Below are 20,468 nucleotides of genomic sequence, written 5' to 3' on the forward strand. Positions count from 1 at the left end.
TGCCCGTTGCAATTCAGTTAAAAATCAAAACAGCCCAAACGTCGTGAACCTTAGCCAATTAACAGCCATAAAACACGGGCCCTTTTTGAAGTGCTAACCAAAAGAGTCGAGGGGGCGGCGGGGTGAGGTCGAAATATGGGTGCCTTGAAAATACCCAGAGAAGGAGTCGAGTTCGTGCAATGAAACAAAAGAGACTGAGCCCCGTGCTCTGCTCTGGGGAACTCAAAAACTTTTTTTCCCACCCCCCTCCCTTAATGTTGACAAATTGCTTCGGCTCAGATTTTGGACCCGGTAGAAGGATGCCTGTTGTGGAAACCTGATCCCTGGCGGAACGATTCCTTCTGGGAAGATGTCTCCCAACCGCATTTTTTATCTGTAGATCGGAGTGGATTTATTTTTCAATTACCACTTAGGAGAATGGCAGTGACCATTGCTAATTTCCAGTTCAACACGTTGAATAATCAGGCGATTTGCTCGCACTAAACTCTTCCCCTAGGCTATTGCTTCTTGGAGCAGGAATGCCTCGCGGTCGCCGGGTTTTTGTACTTTGATTACTAATCGTCTGCTCGGGCTCAGCGTCTCAGGGCATCCTCCCCTCGGAATTGCGATGTGCTCTGCAAAGCCCAGTTGGCCACGAGCGAGGGGTAGTGTAACGTTTCACTCACCTTAGACAGAGCAGGAATGAACCCGAGGATAAGATTATAGTTTCCCCTGTGATTTTTTTTTCCAGCGCTTTAAGGACGGGGTGTTAAAATATTTTGCGGGGCTGGAGAGGTAGATTAGCAGGGTTTCTTGCCAAGGCTGGGAAGCTGGTATTACAGCCTGTCCCAGGGGGAAATGGCTCACATTAACCACTAAATGAATATTTGACAAGAGCTCATTCGGGGGTATTATTACTACAAACGGGTCCCTACTGGACTTTCCAGGGGTCAGGGAGCAATGGTTCAATTAATTATTTAGACTGCGAGGAGACGCGGCTGGAAGAGCTGAGCTGAGCCCTCCAGCCGGCAGAGCCTTGCGGGGAGCGGGTCTCCCATCCGCACAGGCCGGGCCGCGGGGGGAAGGGGCTGCTCCTGCCATCACACACGTCCTGACAGCGAACATATTGTGCTCGAAGGGCCCTGATGCTCCCCTGCCAGAGCCCCTGCACCGTGCCAGGGGCCCGGGGACCTCCCTGCCTGTGGCCGGGGGCTCGGTTTCAGCCCCTCGTGTCCTCTCCCCGCTGCTGATCGGTGCCATTACATGCCCCGCGCTTATTTCGCCCCAGATCTGACTCGAATATTAGCAGATCCTGCCTGTTCAAAATGGGAAGCCGGGGGGAGGAGGAGGGTTCCCATCCAGCCCTGCCTGACCCGCTCGCTTTAGACCACTTGGGGCGGGGGTGGATTTTGTTTAATTTCTGCCACAAACTTGTAGTAGATGCTCAGAAAAAAAAAACGCGGAGACCGAGCTTAGGTGACAATATCTACTGAATGAATAAGGGATAAGCTGCGACGGGGAGCGGGAAGCAGTAATTACAAACCCGAGTCATTCAGCTTTTCAGGACTTTTGTTGTGGGAGCTCCATTGACGGGTTGGGAGCTGCCAGTTTTCTCACATTAAAAAGAGCTGATCAGCGCCTCGGGGGGACAGGCCCGGCCGCCCGGCTGCGCAGGGCCCGGGTCCTCATTTAGAGCCATTACACCGGGAAAATTAAACAGCGCCTTTGTGTCCGCCGCGTTTACTTTGCAATTGCTGACAGTTTATAGCGATCTGCTCCGAGACGGAGGTTTGATTGCGGGTTGATCGCCTGCTAGTTAGCGCCCCGGCTACTTCCCTTCGGGTAATTAAAAGCAGCTCTGCTGAGGCCGCCCGGGGAATGGCAAGAAGTCGGTCCTATTTGGCTCGGGGGGACCCGAGGCTCCTCGCTGCAGAGAAGTGAGTCCTTGCGCTCGTTTCCCAGCCTTTTCTTTTCTTTTGCCTTTCTTTGCTCACGAGTGCGGGGCTCGCCTGGTCTCGGGAGCAGGAGCCTGGGGGTGGGGGACGGAGACCTAACTAATAACCTCTTTGCTTTCCACTGCTCGGCTTGTGGCTGCAGACTGCTCCGGATGGATCCCGCCTGCTCTGCGGCCGTGGCCGGTGCAGAGCCCTGCGGAGTGTTTTCTCCCGCACCTGCGCTGCCCCGAGCGGGGACAAGTTGGAAGAGAGGCAAAAAAACCTCCCCCAAAAAACCAAAAAACCAAAACCAGCACCCAAGCCAACTTGGAGGATTTTTTATTTCTTTATTCTTGTAAGAGCTGCGCTGTGCGGGCCCTTGGCGGGGCTGCGGCGGCCGCCCGGGCCTGGGGAGAGGAGCCGCGGGTCCCTTCTTCCCTGCGGTGATTTGCGGGAAGGTGGCGTGGAGTCACCACCCGATTCCCCCCTGGCTTCCCCCTTCGCCCCTCTGCCCGCGACATGGAAATCTGCCCGGGCACAGCCGTTTTGTGGGCGCGTGTGAAAGCAGGAGAGGTTTAATTAGCGATCGCGGCGTTGGGGCAATTACTGCGGAGCGGCCGGAGCTGGTGCGGTTTCTGCGCGACCTTCAGCAGCTCCGCCTGGGCGGGGACACTGTGGGGAGACTCGGGTTCAGGATGCCCCGACCGTGGGACCCCCGGCCCGCGCCGCATCTCGAAGCGCTGGGCGCCGTCCTTGCCCCGCACGTTCCCCGGGGACCCAGCTCGGCTCTCCGGGGCAGGAGCCGGGACGGCCCCGGGGTGCGCGACGGGGCGCGTTTCCCCCGGCTCCCCCCGGGCATGTGCTGTCGGAGGTGCAAGGCCCGCGGCTCGGCCAGCCCCGGGCCGGGCTTCCCAGGCGCGACAGGGAGCTGGGCTCAATCCGGCTGCTGCAGGCAGTGGCTCTGGCTGGAGACCCCGCGCCCAGCCCAGAGCGGTGCCCGGGCGGCAGGGGCAGCGCTGGGCTCCTGCTGCCGGCCTCGGGGCTCTCTGCCCGCCCTGGCCACCCTTCAGCTGGGAAGAGACGGGAGGGGGCTCGGACGCAGCGCAGCGGGGGAGGGGAGGGGAGGGGCTCGGCCCTGCTCCCCCGGGCGCCCTCGGCTCACTCCGCCACCCCATTGCGGTCCTGGGGCCCAGGCGGGAGCGGAGCCCCCTTCACAGGTGCAGGAGGCGCGGGGGCGGGTCGGGGGCCGATCCCGCACGCCCTGCCCCCAGCCGGCTCCCTCCCGCCGGGAGCCGAGGGACCGGGCCGCAGGGCGAAGGCGCGATGTCCCCACCCCGGCCCCTCCGGGGCACGAGTCCCCCAGCCCCGGCGCTGCTGTCACAGGCGCCCTCGCCACATAAGAAGATCTTAGGCACGTCCTTTTGGCAGGGCTGGAAATGATGGGTCCTTTAAGCTCTTACAAATTGCAAAACTTGCGGAAGACAGAAAAATAATTAATGTATTAAAACAAGCAGCGAATTCCTCAGGAGGGACCTTATCAACTGCAGCCACACTGGCTTCATCCCCTCCTCGTATGCTAATACCCCCCGTGACGTCACGGGCGCCAGATTGAATGGGAATCAGTTATGAAATTATTAGTTTTAGCTTAAAAAGCAATCTCGCCTGCTTGGGAGTCGGGTTTGGGTTTCTGGAAGTTCTCGCTCTCTGCTCCTCCCCACCCCAGCCCCCCAAAGATACAGTCCTGATCTCCAGGCAAATGAAAGCCAGACCAGACGCACCCGGTCGCAGTGGGGAGAAGCAGATCGGATTTTGTGTTACACACACATCAAATGGGGCAGGGGGATGGGACTTGCCCCGGAGGGTGGCAGGAGCCCCTTGGAAACCCAGTGTCTGGACGCTGCCAGCCCTGGAGCGGAGCGTCCTCAAACAAAATCCACTTGGGGTTTGGATTTGCTTGGGAGGGACAAAATCGTGCTGGAAAGGGAAAACCCATCATTCGCCGTTGAAAATAAAATTAGACGTATTCTGGGCATTTTTTTTTTTTTTTTTAGTGTGGAGATCAGCAGGGGAAGACGGCTGGTGGAGCTGGGATCCCCGAGCTCGTGGGATCAGTCTTCTTCGTTTATTTTAAGCAATCAACAGCAGCTTTTATTGCTGGGGTCACTCTAATTAGCTGATGCCAAGATCCAGTGGAGTTAAATACCCGAGCCTAAGACCTGGAGACAGATTGCTTTTGCTTGCAAATGCGCTTGGAAGACAGCTTTTTAAAGAGACCAAAAATCTCTCTGTCACACACACACTCCAACTCCAGACTGCTCTTGAGAGTTTCTCCTTGTAACAACTTTTCCCTCCCCAGCCTTCCTGGATGCCCCGGTCTGAAACGCTTCCCAGCCGCCCACAACCCCCGTGAGGGGGCTAGTGGGAAGGGGACGAGGAAAAAAAGAAGGGAATATTCCCCGGGGGGACCAAATAGTTTGCAATGATCAGGAGCACTCTAATGTGTCTGGATGGCTCCCCTCGCCCCCCATCCCCTACCATGAATCTTGAATAAACTTGTGGCGCTTTCTCCTGGGGGAGGCGAAGTCACCTCCTCGCTTTATTCACTGCTGCGGAAAGCCCTGACCTGATTGTGCCCGCTTCAGTCCGCACACCCGGGCAAACGCTGCAGTTCGTACCGACGAGCGAGTGATCCCTGCACCCCCTTAAAAAAAAAAAAGAAGAAAGTTGTAGCTGGCTGAGCAGCGAGTTTTCTGACTAATGAAATCAAAAAAATGAGTTGCGAATATCAAGTATTGTAAGATTTTTTTTTGTTGCTGTCACTGATTGGCAATACTCGGGGTTTTTTGTGTGTTGGTTTGAAAAGCAGGAAGAAATGTAATGAATTGAGTGCTGTCAGAGATGTCTTCTGTGTTGATGTGGTGAATGGCAGTAGCTCCCTGATCCAGTGCAGGTGCAGTAGTGCTAGGGAGGGGAAAGGGGAAAAAAAAAAGGGGAGCTCTCTGTTCAGTGGAGAAAGCACATTCCCTACAATAGACCACACACTGCCAGCCAGCATGGCATCAGCTCACACTTTCAGACTCCCCCCCACCCCCCTCCGCAGCTCCGAGTTCACAAAATGGCTATACAGTCGCACTAGTTAGGTTTGCTTCTAATGAACATTTCTGACCAAGGTTTAAATGCGCTGCTCTCTCTGGGAAGGCAGCTCTGGTTTAATCACAGGTTGAAAGAGTGGACCGGGTTGCTGCAAGGCAGCTCATTCAAGAGCATCAATTGCATTTGATTGCAAGGAAACTCGATTAATAAAACGCACTTTTCCAAGTGCTGCTAATAGGGGACGATTTCTTTCTTTCTTTTTTTTTTTTAATATATATCAGAAACGCTGTGTAGACGGGGGTGCTTTTAAATGGATGAGATGGTCTAATCCTATCCACCAACGCAGATTAATCCCTGGTTAGAGGTAACCTGTCTCCTCTTTTTGGCTTAATATATTATCTTTATCCAGGGATAAAAACTTTACACTCCTGCTAACCCAGCGCAGATGGGTTTTTCCTGCCTTGTTTCCCTCTTTTTTTTTCTTTTTTCTTTTTGCCACGATCTGCTTAAAAGAAACTGGCTCGTTACACTTGGTTACTCGAGTTTTATTTGGAGTGATTTAGAGTGAGAGCGGACTCCCCCGCCAGTGGCTCGCATTGATTTTGTGTCCTTCCTCTCTCCCCCCCTCTCCCTCTCATATAATATTCCTCATCCTGTAGCGGAGAAGTCAATGAGAAGGTATTTTCATAGCATCCCAGAGCAGCCCTGGCTGCTCCTGCGAGAGGTAGATTAGACCCTTTTGGAGATACTTGCTGATGCATTGCGCCGAGGAAAATTGCTCTGTGTTTGCTTATAAAAAAACCATGTCACTGGAAAAGTTTTTTTTTTTCGCGGTAACAAATAGCATCAGCTCCTCTAGCCCAGAGCAAAGCCGGGCTCTGCCTCACTCCTGTTAACCAGGGAAATCTGACAGCGAACCGCTTATTACTGGGCTCCGAGTAAATCAGGTCCCCCCCTCCCCAACTGATAGCAAAAGGTGTTGGCGATAAATGGCATTAAAAAAAAAAGGCGCAGGTACTAATATGTGACTGGTTTATGCTTCCCGGGGTCAAATCCGATCACAGGGAAATGGATCTTGCCTCAATATAAGATAAAAGGTAGTATTCGTGTGTGTGTACACACATATATTCCATCTCCATCTCTGATAGTCTCGAAGTGGGGGGGGTTTGGTCCCTGTTTGTTTTCCGGAGCATCAGCCAGCACTGGTCTGTTTACGGAGAAGTTGGAGCTCCATCAACTTGTGCCTGGCTGTGGTTTATAACAAGGGGTGGACTTGCGTCCTTCCTCCGGATCGGGGCCCTCCGAGTCCAGCACGATGTGAGACACGGGCGGGCAGACTGCTGCTATTTCGAAATCCAGGCTGCCCCACTCCAGTTTGGGTTTCCCCCCCCTTCTACCTTCTCTCTCCCTAGTGCTACTTGATAGCCCCTGCGTCCTATTGATGTACACACCCATAATTAATCCTTCTTATTAACGCTCACATTCCGCACCCATGGGGCAACTCCAGCCTATTTAGATCGCTTTGGTTGGCTGCACAAATTTAAGTGGCGAATGAGTTATAAACCTAATAACCGCTTTAATAAAAATAATGATTTGATTGTGGCAGGGTGAATTGGCTCGAGCGCGGGGAGGTGCCTGGAGTGACATTTTGGTGGCGTTTGAGTTCACAAGCAGAGCCCGGTGTGCAATCATTGCTCTGAAAAAACCCAGCCAAAGCCCCCAAGTCGGGCAGCCCGCACACGCGTCCGAGCAGAGCGTCCCCAGCGCCGTTTCTCACGGGGGGAAAACTAATTCAGGGAAAAAAAATAATAAACCCCCAAAACATTGGTAAACTGGAGGTTTGGGCGGCTCTGAATGAATGGAAAGCGCTCAAGGCAGGGGACCATGAATCACCACGTTGCTACCTCTCCTGCTTTGCTTTGCTTCTGTTTTTAGCGCGCAGCTTCTGCGCATCTTCCAAGTGCGTTTACGCTGCTGGTTTTTACAAGGAAAAGTGAGGATGCGACAGCAACACTCGCATTGTCCCCTCCGTACTTTTAACGCGAGCATATTGTTTGATTACTAATTCGAGTTAATATGATCTTTATGGCAACATAACAGTGGATAATTGCCCCTTTTTCTGAACAACAATGTAAATCACAATCGCTTTATTATTTAATAACGTCAAACGCTTCGTTGGATTGGCCCCGACAGAGAAGACCTTTTCTTTCTAGGCAGTGTTGTTGGGAAAGAACAATGCAGATCTAATTGTGGAGATTTCAGAAGTTGGCTCCTGTAAATGAACAGCTTAGATATGGAAGTTCCAGCAGATGTCTGCAGTTTTCCCCGTGACAAACGCTAGAGCCCCCTTCTCTCCCCTCGCCTCCCTCCCTCCTACCCCCCGACCGGGGGAAGATTTTTTGTTCTCACATCCTAGCAACCACCTCAATCTTCCCGGAGCAAATCCACCCCTTTCCCCGCCGTTGCTACACAGCGCTGGCGGTGGCAGACTTCACAGGAATGTCCAGGCTCCCGCACCCCGGCCCGGGACCCGGGCTCGACCCCTGCGGCCGGGGGGCGGGCTCGTGCCTCCGCGCTGCCCTGCGCTGGCTCCCCTCGCTGCGTCCCGGGCCGTCTGGGGCGCTTGGCCCGGGGCGCCCCCTCTGCCGTCCCTAGCCTCCGAGGCGGCGAGCCGGCAGGTCCGGGCTCTAGCTCAAGCCAGGGGATCCGCGCCTGGCCTGAGCCGAGCCACCCCCACCCCTGCCTCCCACACAGGATTTATTTTGCCACCCCCCGAAAGGAGCTGGCAGCGCCGCCGAGGCCCGGCCCGCTCCTGCCGGTCCCCCCGCGCCGAACAATGCGCGCTTTGATGCGCTCCGCGGCTCAGTCAGCAGGAGATTAAGGGCGCTGGGGAGCGGGCTTCCCCGGCCGGGGGGCGAGGAGAGGCCGCGGGGCCAGAGGCGGCTCCCACCCCCCTTCCCCTTCCCTTTCCCCTTCCCCTTCCCCTTCCCGCCTTTTGTTTGCCACCAGCGCTGGGAGCGGAGGCCCCGGGTCAGTCCGCCCGCGCCCGGCCCCACCTCGCACCTGGGCTCCCGGCCTGGGGGCAGGGATGCAACCCTCTCCCCACCCCCCAAATCTCCGGGAGAGGCAGCAGTGGGGGCAGGGAGCCGAGCTAGGCAAAGCTCCCCGGGGGTGGAAACTTGGCTCCCCCCCGCCTTGCATGGGGATGGTGCAGAGATGCGGGGTGCGGTGCCTGCGGGCACGTCCCGGGGCTGCCCCGCACTCCCCGGGCCGGAGCTCCCGCACCCCGCACCCTCCTTTCCCCCCGGGCGCGGCGTTTTCTGGCGGCTGGGCCGGGCCGGGCCGGGCCGGGCGGGGCGGGGCCCTCGCGGCTGCGCCGCCCCCTCCATAATGAGCTCATTTCCATCCCGGCGCCTCCCGCCGCTGGGAGCAAACCCCGCGGGCCGGGCCGGGGCGTGCCGATGCGGGCCGCGCTGCCCGCGTCGCCCGGGCGACGGCGTCGGGGTGCCGCGGGTCCAGCCGGCGGGGCTTCCCCGCGCAGCTCCCGGAGCGGGGCTGGGGGGCGGGAGGGCAGAGGGACGCCCCCAGCCCGCGGGGCTTGCAAACAGCCGGAGCAGCCGTTTCCCGGGAGCAGAGCTGGGCCGGGGCTGGGGTCACGCTGGAGGCTTCCCCGGGAGCCGGCGGGGTCCTGCGGGCACCCCCCGCCTTCCCTCCTGCCTAGGAAATCCTGCCGGGGAAGGGGGCTGGGGGCTGCTGCTTTTTTTTTGTTTGTTTAAAAAGTGCTTATGAATAACAAGATGGGTAAATATCAAAGCGGCGTCGCCCGAGAGAGTCTTTCTAGAAGCAAGAAGGAAGCTTAAGCAGCTTTCTCTAATGGTGATTTGTAGCTCGGTCAGGGGCACGGATAGCAAATACCCTGCAGGTGCATGTTGTAACACTGCCATCCGGACTTTAATGTAGATTACTCTTCAGCCCGTTTGATCGGCCCTTTGAAACCCTTGACAATTGCCTGTGACGAACCGCCAGTCGCAGGGCTTTTCTTTTTCTTCTCCTTCTTCTTCTCCTTCTTTCTCTCCCTCTTTGAATAATGCCTTAGGGGTAAGTCCTCGGGGCTTTGAAAGATCTCCAGTGCATAGAAAGGGGGAAAAAATACACCACGTTAGATTTTACTGGAGAGCCTGGGTCTGCCTCTCACCTTGGGGCTGCTCACAGGCGTCTTTCAACTCCTTCTTCAATTTAATAATCACCCACTTGCCTCCAGGGCGGGGGGGGGGGGGACGGAACCAGGAGATTTTCGACACATTGGCAGTGTTTTCGGGAAAATGTGAGTTACCAGGCAAAGATCCCCCTGGCACACAAACACCCCAACCCCCTCTGTGGCTGGAGGCAGCGCAGGACTGTTGGACTCCGAGCCAGAACTGACCTTATCACTGGGGCGGGGGGCGGACCCCCAAGTCCTGGCTCAGGCAAAAGCACCACCGACCTTAGAGTAAGGAACCGGGAAAGCTGCCGGGGGGTGCGGGGTGCGTCTGTGTGTCTATGCATCTAGGCAGTTAATTCATGGAAACACCCCATGTGGAAGTTTTGTGCCATAGGATAAAACACACAACACTTGCGATGGAGACAAACCCGGCTCTGACACAGCAGCTGCTACACAGACGTGCCCCAGACTCGGTGCGCCCTGTGTATCCAGAGCCGTTGTCTTCTAGGTAGGACGACCCGGCTCTGGGTGCTTTATTCTGAAGAATAAAAGTTGTGCGCACCGTGCTTGCAGGGACAGACGTGGCTCTTTACACCCGGCCGAGCTGTCTTTCCATCAGCGCCTTCGCTGCGTGTCTATTAATTTCTCCCCGCATCTTTCGGTGAATGTAAATGCATTTGATCGTGAGATAGAGAGAATTTGAATTTCCTCCCCCCAGGCAGCAAGAGGGCTGCAAACTAAAGCCCAGCCTAGCAGGAGCGCGGCAGGACTGCTGCAGCTGCTTCTCCCCTCCTCGCGCAGAAAAAGTTTGGCCTTTTCATATTTACTCCACGCCATTAACAGCTCCAACCCAAATATCCTAATAATCATATTAATAATCGCTGAACTCTTGGCCCTGCCCCGGACACAAGCGGAGCTTTGTTTCTGTAAAATAAACTGGGGGGGGAGGGAAGAAGCCGCCCCTGCCTAGCCCAGCCGGGATTTGAATTAAAGGCCCATTTGGGACACTTGAGACTACAAAGGGTTACACATAAATAAATGCCACATTTGCCTATTGCAAAAGTTTTCTCTGTCCTTTCTCAGTCACAACAGGGGAGGAAAAAGCCCCGTTTATTACCGAGCGCCGGCCAGGCGCAGCCCCTCCAGAAAGGGTTCTTAGCTCAGGCCAGCACCAAAGGGGCTCCCCCCCCCCCCCCGCTTCTTTCCCAACAGCAGCCCCCTTTGTTCTGCAGCTCTCTTTCCCAATTTCAAGCTTCACTTGCAGATCCCAAGTTTGTTTGTTAATGACGCTATTACCATCTGGCTCGTCCTACTTTCCAAAAGATATAAATCTCCCCCGTTTCCTTGCCCGCGTGAGCATTGAAGTGCCACCATCGCCAGAAGAGAAATATGCTTTCAAGGCTGCAAATTCTCTTGCACGGAATACGCACCCCGGGCCCCGGAGCTCGCTGCAAATGACTCTGGGTTGCATGCCCCGCTCGGGTGGGAGGCGGATGGGGAAACTGAGGGCAGATGGACTGGCTCCAAATGGATTTCACCTCCCAGCGGTTCTTTGCAAGTCGGGGGGAGGATGAACTTTTTCTCCATAAACTTAAGTGAACTTCTCTGGCTCCAAGTCGATGCTCAGCAAAGGGCCGCTTTGAAACCGTTATCCCCGGCCGGGAGAGGGACCCCCGGGTGTGCTATACCCTCCCCGACCCCCGCCCAGCAAGCCCCCCACGCTGGAGACATATAGGTGCAAGTGCCTTTGGCCAACGGTGCAGCGAGGAGCAGCAAAGTTTAGGTTCCTCGTTGCCAGGAGGTTGCAAATCTGCGTGCTTTTAGGCATAAAGGACTGGAAAGTGTGTGTGTGTGTGTGTGTGTGTGATGGTGGTGGGGGGGGGGGGTTGGTTTGTGTATAGGCTCCACAATGACTCTATTTATTCGCTGCATCCAGCCTGGGCAGAGTGAATAGTCAAGAGAAGAGAAACTCCGGCTTCCAGGCGCGTGGGGTTGGGGGGAGAGTCTCCACTGGCAGATTTCAACTGCTAATTTGCCATTTTGGGGGGGGGGGGGGAGACACACATACCCGTTATCTCGGGCTTCCCCACTAGCTCTCCGGCCCCCCAGCCTGCACGCGGGGTGTTTGTGACTGGAACTTCTAGCAGAGTTCAAGTCTCGCTTCAACATTTTGCATGGAAACATTGTATTTGGGGGGGGGGGGGAGGAATCACGTCAGATCAGGAGCAGCACCTTCTTGAATATGGGAAATAAACCCAAGGAATTTTTTTTCGAGTGATCTAATTGTTATAAATAATTACCGATGAAAAGAAAACTCGCTTATTATGCACTTCTAATAGTGTGACTGTATTGGAGAGAATAGGGGCCAAAACAGTGATTAGTTAATATCACACTGGTGTAGCTGCTTTCTGGCCCCCCCTTTTTCTCTGTCTCTCTCCCTTGCCTTCCCCGGTGCACTTATCATTCCTGCTCGACTCATGTGAAGCCAGGACGGGATCTTGTTTATAAATGTATATGACGACCTTTTCTTTTGTGAGCCTCCTCCAGCTGATATGGACAAATTGCGGAGGTATACAATTTAAGTAGATGCACTTTTAATCACCGATCATTAAAATGGTTATGTTAAATATACTCAATTACATGCATGACTTCACCCTCACAGTACTTTCCATTCTCCCAGCTGCTCACGTATTCCTTAACTATAGTCAGCAGAAGAAACTCGATTATGCTGAATCCATACATTTCTATGGATTTCATCAGCCTAATTAATGCTTCCGTGTGGTCCAGGCGTTTCAATGGTCCCTTTGCTATCACTTGGGGAAGGAGGCAGTGGAGGAATGCACCGAGCCTTTCTTTCCCATGTCCCCGTGGGGGTCACTCCAGGACTCATGGCGAAGGTACCAGGTGCTCAACAGCGGGGGGGAAAGCGGCCCAGGACATTGCGGGGACATTGATACCGCAGGCAGGGCTGGCCAACAGGTCGGCGGGGATCCTCACAACGGGTAAAGCGGAGAGGGGCTATGGAGGGGCGTCGCCCCCCGTGCAAAGCTCCCCGAGGAGCCTGCCGGAGGGCGCCTCGCTGCCCGGCTTGGGCAATCCCCCCTGGAAGCGGGGATTTCAGCCTGGTGGCACCGTATTGGCGAGCTCCTGGGGCGAGCCCCGGCTTCGGCGGTGTTTCACTGAGGCAGAACCGGAGTTAGCTCAGACCCAGACCTCGCCGGGTCGGCATCAGAGCCCCTGTTACCCCGCGCCACTCCCGGTCTGTGCGCAGCGCCCGAGGGGAGGGCGATGCGCTGAGGGGGATGCGGAGTAGCTTTGCGCTCCTTCCCCACTCCCGGGTGCAGAAGCCGGATTTGTGACAGTTCCTGCACCAGCCAGACCAAGCCTAAACTCCCAGCGCCCGCTTCTCATCCCCGCCTCTGCTTTCGCCCAGGGGCTGCGATCTGCCTCTTCACGGGGTTGATCCTGCTGGCAAGGTCTTGCAGCCCATCAGGGATTCAGCTCGCGCGTCTGGTTGCATTCACAGACACCTGTTGTGCCGAGGACTCTAGTGAGATTCCCCATCAAGTCCGGGGGGTGGAGGGATAGAGAAGAGCGGGGAAGAATAGCAAAAAATGATGTTTTGCCACTTAGCGACCTGGCTATGGGCAGGGGAAGAGGCAGGGAAAGGTCAGGGGATGGCGAGTTTATCCTCCACAGGCCTCCCCCAAACGCTCTGCAAACCCGCTGTCCTGACTCCGCGCGTAGCCTTCATCCTCCAAGTGGAGAGAGCAGGGAAGATTTCAGATCTATAACCAAATTATAACCTAGGAACTTTATGCTTGTCATGCTAATTTAATGACTTTTATAGTAAGTGTAGACTTTCTGTCTTTGGAAATTAGCTCTTCAAATCGCTTTGTGTAATGACAGACACTAGACATCAGAGACAAATGCACAAGCAATAGCAGGATAATAATCTGGCAAACACACTGTGCCATTTAATAGTAGGAAAACGGAGAACCAAACGCTTCCAGGCTCAACGGAGGGGTAGGTAGCTCCTCGCCCGGGGACACTGCTCTGCAGCCCAACGTCCAGGCTGAGCTGGAAATAGAAAACCCTGTTGGTTTGGTTTTTTTGTTTTTGTTTTTTACAAAAAAACCCACAACAAAACCCCTTGGTTGAATCTACCCGACAACAGGGTTTTTTCTAAAAAATAAAATAAAATAAATCAGAGGTGTTATTTCAGAAAGGCAGATAATGGATGCTTTCTGGTGTGACTGACACTAGACAGCGCTGTAAATACAGCAGTCCCTGGAACCGGTCGGGTCTGCACAGCACCCGGGCACTGCTCCTCCCTCCCCCGGCGGGACCCACTGCAGTGCCCAGGCTTTCATGTCCGTGCCTCTGGATGTCTCTGTGTGTCTGTCTGTCCCTCGGAGCGATTGCTTGGCTCCCCATCCCGTGAGCTGCCCAGGCTCCTGTCCAGGAGATGGTCTCGATAACAAAGAGGGGTAAAGCCCAGCTCTTGGTGTACGGCAGGGAGAGGGGCGGGAGGGGGGTCGCTCCTTGCCTATGCTTGTAAATAAGGTGAGTTCACACGACGATCGAGTGACGGCAGAACAAGAGGCCCATTTTAATCAGGTGGTTATCTCTCCTTGATGGAGATCAGAGCTCCATCGCTGCTGGCCTTGTCATTGTGTCCCCCCTGCTGGAAATGACAGCTCCTTCAGAGCCCCGCCACTCGGGCCCGGATGGGATTTCACCTCTTCTGCTCTACACATGTAGCGATTGTCGTTTTACAGCTCCAGCGAAACCTCGAAATTACACGAGTGTATAAACTCGGCCTCATTAAATCCCCCCTTTTGGATAGCCTTGAGGTTGGCGAGTTTATTTCTGTAAGCGAGAGGAGACTTAAATCGTGGGCAGACGGGGATTGAAACGCGCTGCTGCTTAAGCGCGCTCCTTGTCTCAGCACCAGTGGCCTGATCCCCCCCCCCCCCCGTTATAATATTACAAACGCAGCAATTTCCTGATGTCAAATCAAACCACCCGAAATCCTGTTTCTCCATTCAGCCGCCAGGTCCGATTGTGATGGGGACAGACACGCACAGACAGACGCGCACCATCCGGTGCTGTCTGAGCAGGGGGCAGCTCCTGGGGCACCTGCGAGAGGTGCCTGTTTTGAAGCCCCGGGCACTGCCTCTCTTGCCCATGCGGGGCCTGCAGGATGGTGGTCCCCTGCCCGCGACCCCTCTCCGCACCCCGAGGCCCGCGCAAGACCGAGCTCAGCTCCAGGGGCAAACTCTCTGCCGTGGCTCTTTGCACACCTGGATCTGCCCCACGGGGGTGCTACGTGTTCCGATCCCACGAGATGGGCCCGGGACCCCGGAGCTCTAAGTGGGCATTACCCAGGTCTGTGGCTAACGACCTCATGCGGTGCCCACCCAGTGCAGCCCGTCGGAGACACCTGCTCGGAGCAGCGCAGGCTCCCTGGAGCTGGCACCCCCGAGTCTGTGCGGGCAGGGCCTTTGCGGGGGCCTGGGGCAGCCTAGGAGCAAGTGAGCGGGGGCTGGGATTGAGCCGTGCGCCACCCGGGCTGAGCCTAGGGCTTCCGGGGAAGCTGGATGTTGGGAGACACTGGTGATCACTAGGTTGTGCCCGGGATGGGTCGAGGGCTGGCTCCCGGGTTTGCCATCGTTTTGGCCGTAGGGATCCAAGGGATTTGGGTGCGAGGGCGGACGGGGAAGCTGAGTCCAGCCCGGCGCGGACTGTTTGTGTAAGGAGGGGGTTGGCGGGGGGGACGACTGGCCTTGCTGGCCTGCCCCCACCTCCACCTCCCGGGCCAGAGCTCCCGCGGCGCGCCTGCAAGCCCCGAGGTGCCACATCACGGTCCGGCGGCTGCTGACTTCTCCCCCTGCATGCTCTGACACTGCGCTGCATTCACGCAGTGCGGCCGCCGGGGCCCCCCGCAGCCCCGGCCCCGCCGGGCAGCCCGCCCCGCGGACCGCCCGGCCCGGGTTAGTGCAGGCAGACAGGCAGATGCGGCCGGCCTTGCCCGCTGCCCTCCGCTGAAACTTCAGCAGCCCCGTCGGGGCGCGGGGTCCAGCTGGGCGCGGGGCAGGGCGGGCTGCACGCACGTGGCCGGGGTCCTCTCGCACATCTGTCCCCCTCGCAGCAGCTGGAGGGAGGGGATTGGGTGCTAGGGGGTGCGGAGGGCGCCCGGAGGCCGGGCTGGAGGCGACGGCCGGGTAGGGGGCCCGTGGTGCGGAGTGCGGGGTCTCCCGGGGGGAGATGACTCCGGGGGCCCGGGCCGACTCTGCGGGGACGGTGCAGCAGCCAGCCTGGCCCCAGCCCTGGAGCCCTCACAGCTGGCCCTTACTGAGCTTTAGGATGGCTGGCGGCGAGGACAGGTATCCGCGCCCGGCGGCCTGGAGGGAAAGAGCCTCCGTGTAGAGACGCATCGTCCGGCCTCGGCCCCGGGAGCAGCGGCTCCCCTTCCCCCCGGGGGTCTGCCCCCTGCCAGCACGTCGGGCAGTTTCACTGGCACCTTCCTGGGCCCTGCTAGTCCGCCCCAAGCGGAGGCCTGCCATGGCGCTGCACACCTGTGTCCCAGCCGAGGTCTACCACGGCATTGCACACCTGTGTCCTAGCCTAGGAATGCCACTGCACTGCACACCTGTATCCAAACAGAGAGATACCACTGCAGTGCACTGCACACCTGTGTCCCAGATGAGGTATACCGCTGCACTGCACTCCTACATCCCAGCTGAGGTATACGACTGCACTATACACCCGTATCCCAGCCGAGGTATATCACTACACTGCACACCTGTATCCAAGCAAAGGTATACCACTGCACTGCACACCATCATCCAAGTCAAGGCATACCACTATACCGTGTATAGCCAAGCTTAGGCTTACCACTGCGTGGCACACTGGTATCCGAGACAAGGTATGCCACTGTGCTGTATACATCCAAGCCGAGGTATACCACTGTACTGTATGTATCCGAACTGAGGTGTACCACTGCACTGCACTCCAGTATCCAAGCCGAGGTCTCGCCCTTCAATGCCCGCACCCGCGGAGGTACCGCATGCAGGGGGCGTGACTGCGGGGGCCGGGGCCGGCCCGGGGCTCCCGCATCCCCCGGGGCCGGGGCCTGGGCGCGCACTGTGCACGCTCATCCTCCGCTGCTGCCGCCGGGGCCCCTCGGAGGAGCTCCAGCACCGGGAGGCAGCGACTGCTCTGGGCTGGACCCGGCGGAGCGGGGCAGGGCGGGGGGCAGGTGCGACGGCGGTGTCGGGGGGAGCAGGGCATCGCAGCCCGGCGGGGGGGAGAGCCCGACCCTCGAGGACCTCAGGCAGGATCCCGGCCATGTGCTGCACTGAGTTGCACCGGATTTGATCGCATTCCCCAGCCTGCTGCAAAGCCAGAGCAACCAGGGGCTTATTTGCCCTCCTCCAGTTTCTTAGAGCAATGATCTCAGCCCCCAGTGATCCAGGTCGTGTTTGTCCGTCTCCCAGCAGGGACTTGCCACGGGAGAGTTGTCCCTTCGGGGCGCCACCCTCCCAGCACAGGGCTTTCAGTAGCCCATGAGGCCAACTGCTGGGGACAGTCCGAAATACCCGTGTCACGTCAGGAAGGGCCAGTGCAGCTGCCCACTGGGGCTCGGAGACTGGCTGATTTCCAGGGACTCAGAGGTGACACGGTTGGAAGAAGAGAGACCACACAAACAGCTCCCCAAGCTGCAGAGATGAGTGCCTTGCTGTAGCAATTAGCAGACCTATAGGAAATTGTATGGGGGAGCAGAGGAAGCCTTCCCCAGCTGGAAAGGTGGTGAGCACAAAGCCAGGGACCAAGATGTGAGCACAAAGCCAGGGAGCAGAGGTTTTTGGATGGGAGGACGTGGAAGGCAAAAAGCCCCTGACTTTCCATCCTATAAAGAAAAGATTTCCCTTATTCTCCTGATTCAAAGTGATCTCCAGTGAGGTCAGAAGGAGATGGGGAATGCCAAGGGATGCAGGGTGCTGGCCCAGATCCCCCTGAGAACTGCAAGGTGCCCTGTCGTGAAAAACTTAGTGAGTCAGGAGATTCTGGCCTCGCTTACAGTTTTCTGTACTTCCAGTCATCTCTGAGCTAAACCGGAGAGGACCTCATTTCCTGCTCAGTGCTCTGCCAACCACAAGGTCTTTTAATAAGGCTGCCAGGGGTGCCTGGCTGTGGGAAGGACAGTCAGTGTTTATCACCAGGGAATGAGTTGGCATCATAGTTCCAATCTGAGTCACCAGCCTGGCTAGGTCGGAGCATGACTTCATAAATCATGCTATCTAATTGAGAGACACATGTTTATATGTACAGTGCTAGTCAAAAGAATGCAATAAAAATAAAATGTAACAAACACTAGCGTCCTTTCTTCTCTCCAGCCAGTTAATCAGTTGCTCCATTGTTTCAGCTTGCAGGCACGTCCCACAAAATAAGACCCAAACCAAAATGAAACCGCCCCGCACCTCTGCAACAAAAAATACAATCCGTACATTTCGTCACTCCCCTCGGTCATTTCTATAACAAATCCTCTCAGGCAAGGAATCCTGAGGTGTTTGTATTTTTTTTAATGATGAATTAAAAAAATTACCCCGTGCTATAAAATTGTTAAATGTGTTTTTATGGTATTCTAGGTGTGACTATTTTCAAGCAGTTGACTTAGGTTCTGAAAGAAAAGGGGATATGTTGAAAGCAAGCTTTTAAAATTCTTGCCTTAATTTTTATGTCGCCTGCCTATCTGCTTCTTCTTTTTTTTAATCCAGTGCGGATAAAAAATGGAATTGGGACAAAAGATATTCTAGTTTATTGTATAACTCATGCTTTTCAGACACAAATCTCCTTCCTTTTTCACCCCTAGAGTCCAAAGGATATCCCGGCGTTGAAGAAACCTCTTCAGCTTTACACCCAGTGCCTTATCACCATCAGAAGTGGAAGAAGAACCTTAAATGAATGCATAACAGCGGTTAAGCAACAATTTGAATATTCATATTTTACTCTTCAAACAACAGCAACAAAAGATACTTCAAAACCATGTGCGAGACAAAACAACATTAAACTTGCAATCATTAAACCTCTGTTTAACCCTACTCCAGAAACGACTCGTTCATAACAAACTAAGAATTTTGATTGACAGCTTGCCACTAGAAACCTTTAAGTAGGATTTTTTTCTCCCCCTCTGAGATATGTGTGCCATTTTTTACTCCCTTGTGTACACGAGTCTGTGTCCGGTATTGAAGTTTAAAACCCATTTATGTGTAAGCTTCATGGATAATGCGATACTGTTGAGACAACTGAATAACATCACTGTTTTTTCTTGTTCAGTGTTTTATAAATAACGAACACACTTTGTTTTTCTGCTGCCCCTGGCATACCCTAGTTAAACCCATTCCCCACCCCCCCATATTTTGCTAATGGGTAAATGTTAATTGTGACATGATTAGTGTGGAAGGTGCTTTAAAGACATACCAGTAACAAAGTCTGACCAGAACTCTTACCTTTCCCAAGTAACATTTCATTATAAGTTAAACAGATTACATGTTTTCTACGTAACAAGGAAGCAATGCATTGTCTAATATTTTCAAAACCTACCGGTCCAAGCAAATCTAGCTACCTCCACTCTTCCCCACCCCCCTCAGTTTGTAGAACAGGAAGAAATATTGGTATTTTGTGGACAGATATAGAAAAAAAAAACAACAAATGTCATTCTTCCCCACAAAAACCCTTGATGCATCACTTTTGACCACTGGCAGATGCTTAAAAAAATGCCATTTACTCAACGTGTCGAACATTACTTGTATACCAGTTCAAACTTTTTTTTTTTTTTAGCTTGACTGCCTTCTTGACGGTAGGGCTTGAATAAAATAGTTAATGCTGGAGTGGTCCAAGTAAGAAGCAAACAATTAAAACATTTATGTGTTTGATTCTTGATAGGCATCTCTGCAAGGTAGGTTTTAACATTTTTTTTCTTCTTAATTTTTTTTTTTTTCAGTAAGAAGGATAAGCTTGGAGTGCCCAGTCACCGTGGTAACTGCCAGAAAAATTCTCCTGAAGTTTGAAGAGGTCAGCAAACAGGGTCAACAACTCTGGCCTCTTTCCGAGATGGGCCTGGCAGGCCCCATCCTGCAGTTGGAGTGCTAGGCTGGGCCTAGCCCTGGGAGGTGGGCTATTCCAGCTCTGATATAAATTTTTTGAGTCAGTTCACGGCCTGGACTCTCCAGGTGGCCTCCAAAATCGATTGTGACCTCCTGACCTTGTCTAACGGAGGCATAGCATCCAACCTAAGTAAGGATTTAGCCAGGACTGACAGCTTTCCGCTGAGTGTTATTGGGGACAGTACAAACAGTTTTGGAAGCAAAGAGGTAGGTATGAGGAGTAGAGGTCATTAAAAGCATATTAAAAAACAATTTTTTACAAAAAAAAAATCCTTGTCGGAGGAAAGTTTTTATTAGCACTAATCACTTCTATAAACCTCTTCAGCAAGGGGTATTTCTCCCTCCCTGGTGCTACTTGCATGAATTATTCTGCATGTTAACACATTGAAACGGGCTCTTTTTAATATTTCAGATCTTAAATAATATTCCCTCTGCATCTGGATATCCAGCATGTAACTAAGACAGACTGGTAGCCAAATAGATGCTTTCTATCCAGCCTGGATATCTTATTAGCGTGGCAAAAACAGCAAGTTGTTTACTGAAGGAAGTGACTTATTTCATAGGCGCAGCATTCTTTAAATTCAAAATCATCTTAATAGACGTAATTTTTTATTTAAACAAGGAAATTAAGTAACATGCAAAACGAGTGTGGAATGAAGGTATACTGGTTTCACAGGCTAAGTCCACTGCTGATTTGTAAAACAAATAGCAAAGCTGCAAATTTGGTTACATATGATAGAGGATCATTCTAGCCAGTCTAGGATCATATCTACACAGAAGAAGTACATTATGTAGGATCATATCTACAGAGAAGAAATCATTTGTGTAGAGAGTTTAAGCAGCACCGAATATTGCAGAGAGAGCGGGTTGTCTTACTGATGCAGAGGTTTGATATATCACAAAGAATATATTTTTGGGCTTCTCAGGAAGCAGATTTTTGCCCTGGGTTTTATTCTTTTTTATTACCATTCCTGCAAAAGCCCAGTTCTGCTCCCTTACTCATGCGGACAATCCTTGTCCACCAGAGTCAACGTGAAGAAGCAAAGTGCAGGTACCACAATACTGTTGAAGCATATTTTGGAACTTTTA

At 54.2% G+C, this 20,468-nt stretch overlaps 2 long non-coding RNA genes across 2 annotated transcripts in view; both read left to right on the plus strand.

Annotated features, from left to right (window-relative positions):
- Window positions 1–18,314, plus strand: part of LOC109280868 (uncharacterized) — a 453,680-nt gene extending 435,366 nt beyond the window's left edge. Inside the window, exon 5 of the long non-coding RNA XR_002087324.2 lies at window positions 18,086–18,314. This is a non-coding gene — a long non-coding RNA (uncharacterized LOC109280868). The remainder of the gene's footprint in view (window positions 1–18,085) is intronic.
- LOC132251450 (uncharacterized) lies at window positions 1,560–4,702 on the plus strand. The gene is made up of 2 exons (XR_009463534.1): window positions 1,560–1,916; window positions 3,965–4,702. It is a non-coding gene; the product is annotated as an uncharacterized LOC132251450 (long non-coding RNA).
- Window positions 18,315–20,468: the final 2,154 nt, after the last annotated feature.

The sequence above is a fragment of the Alligator mississippiensis genome, chromosome 7, assembly GCF_030867095.1.
Source record: "Alligator mississippiensis isolate rAllMis1 chromosome 7, rAllMis1, whole genome shotgun sequence".
Taxonomy (NCBI): domain Eukaryota; kingdom Metazoa; phylum Chordata; order Crocodylia; family Alligatoridae; genus Alligator; species Alligator mississippiensis.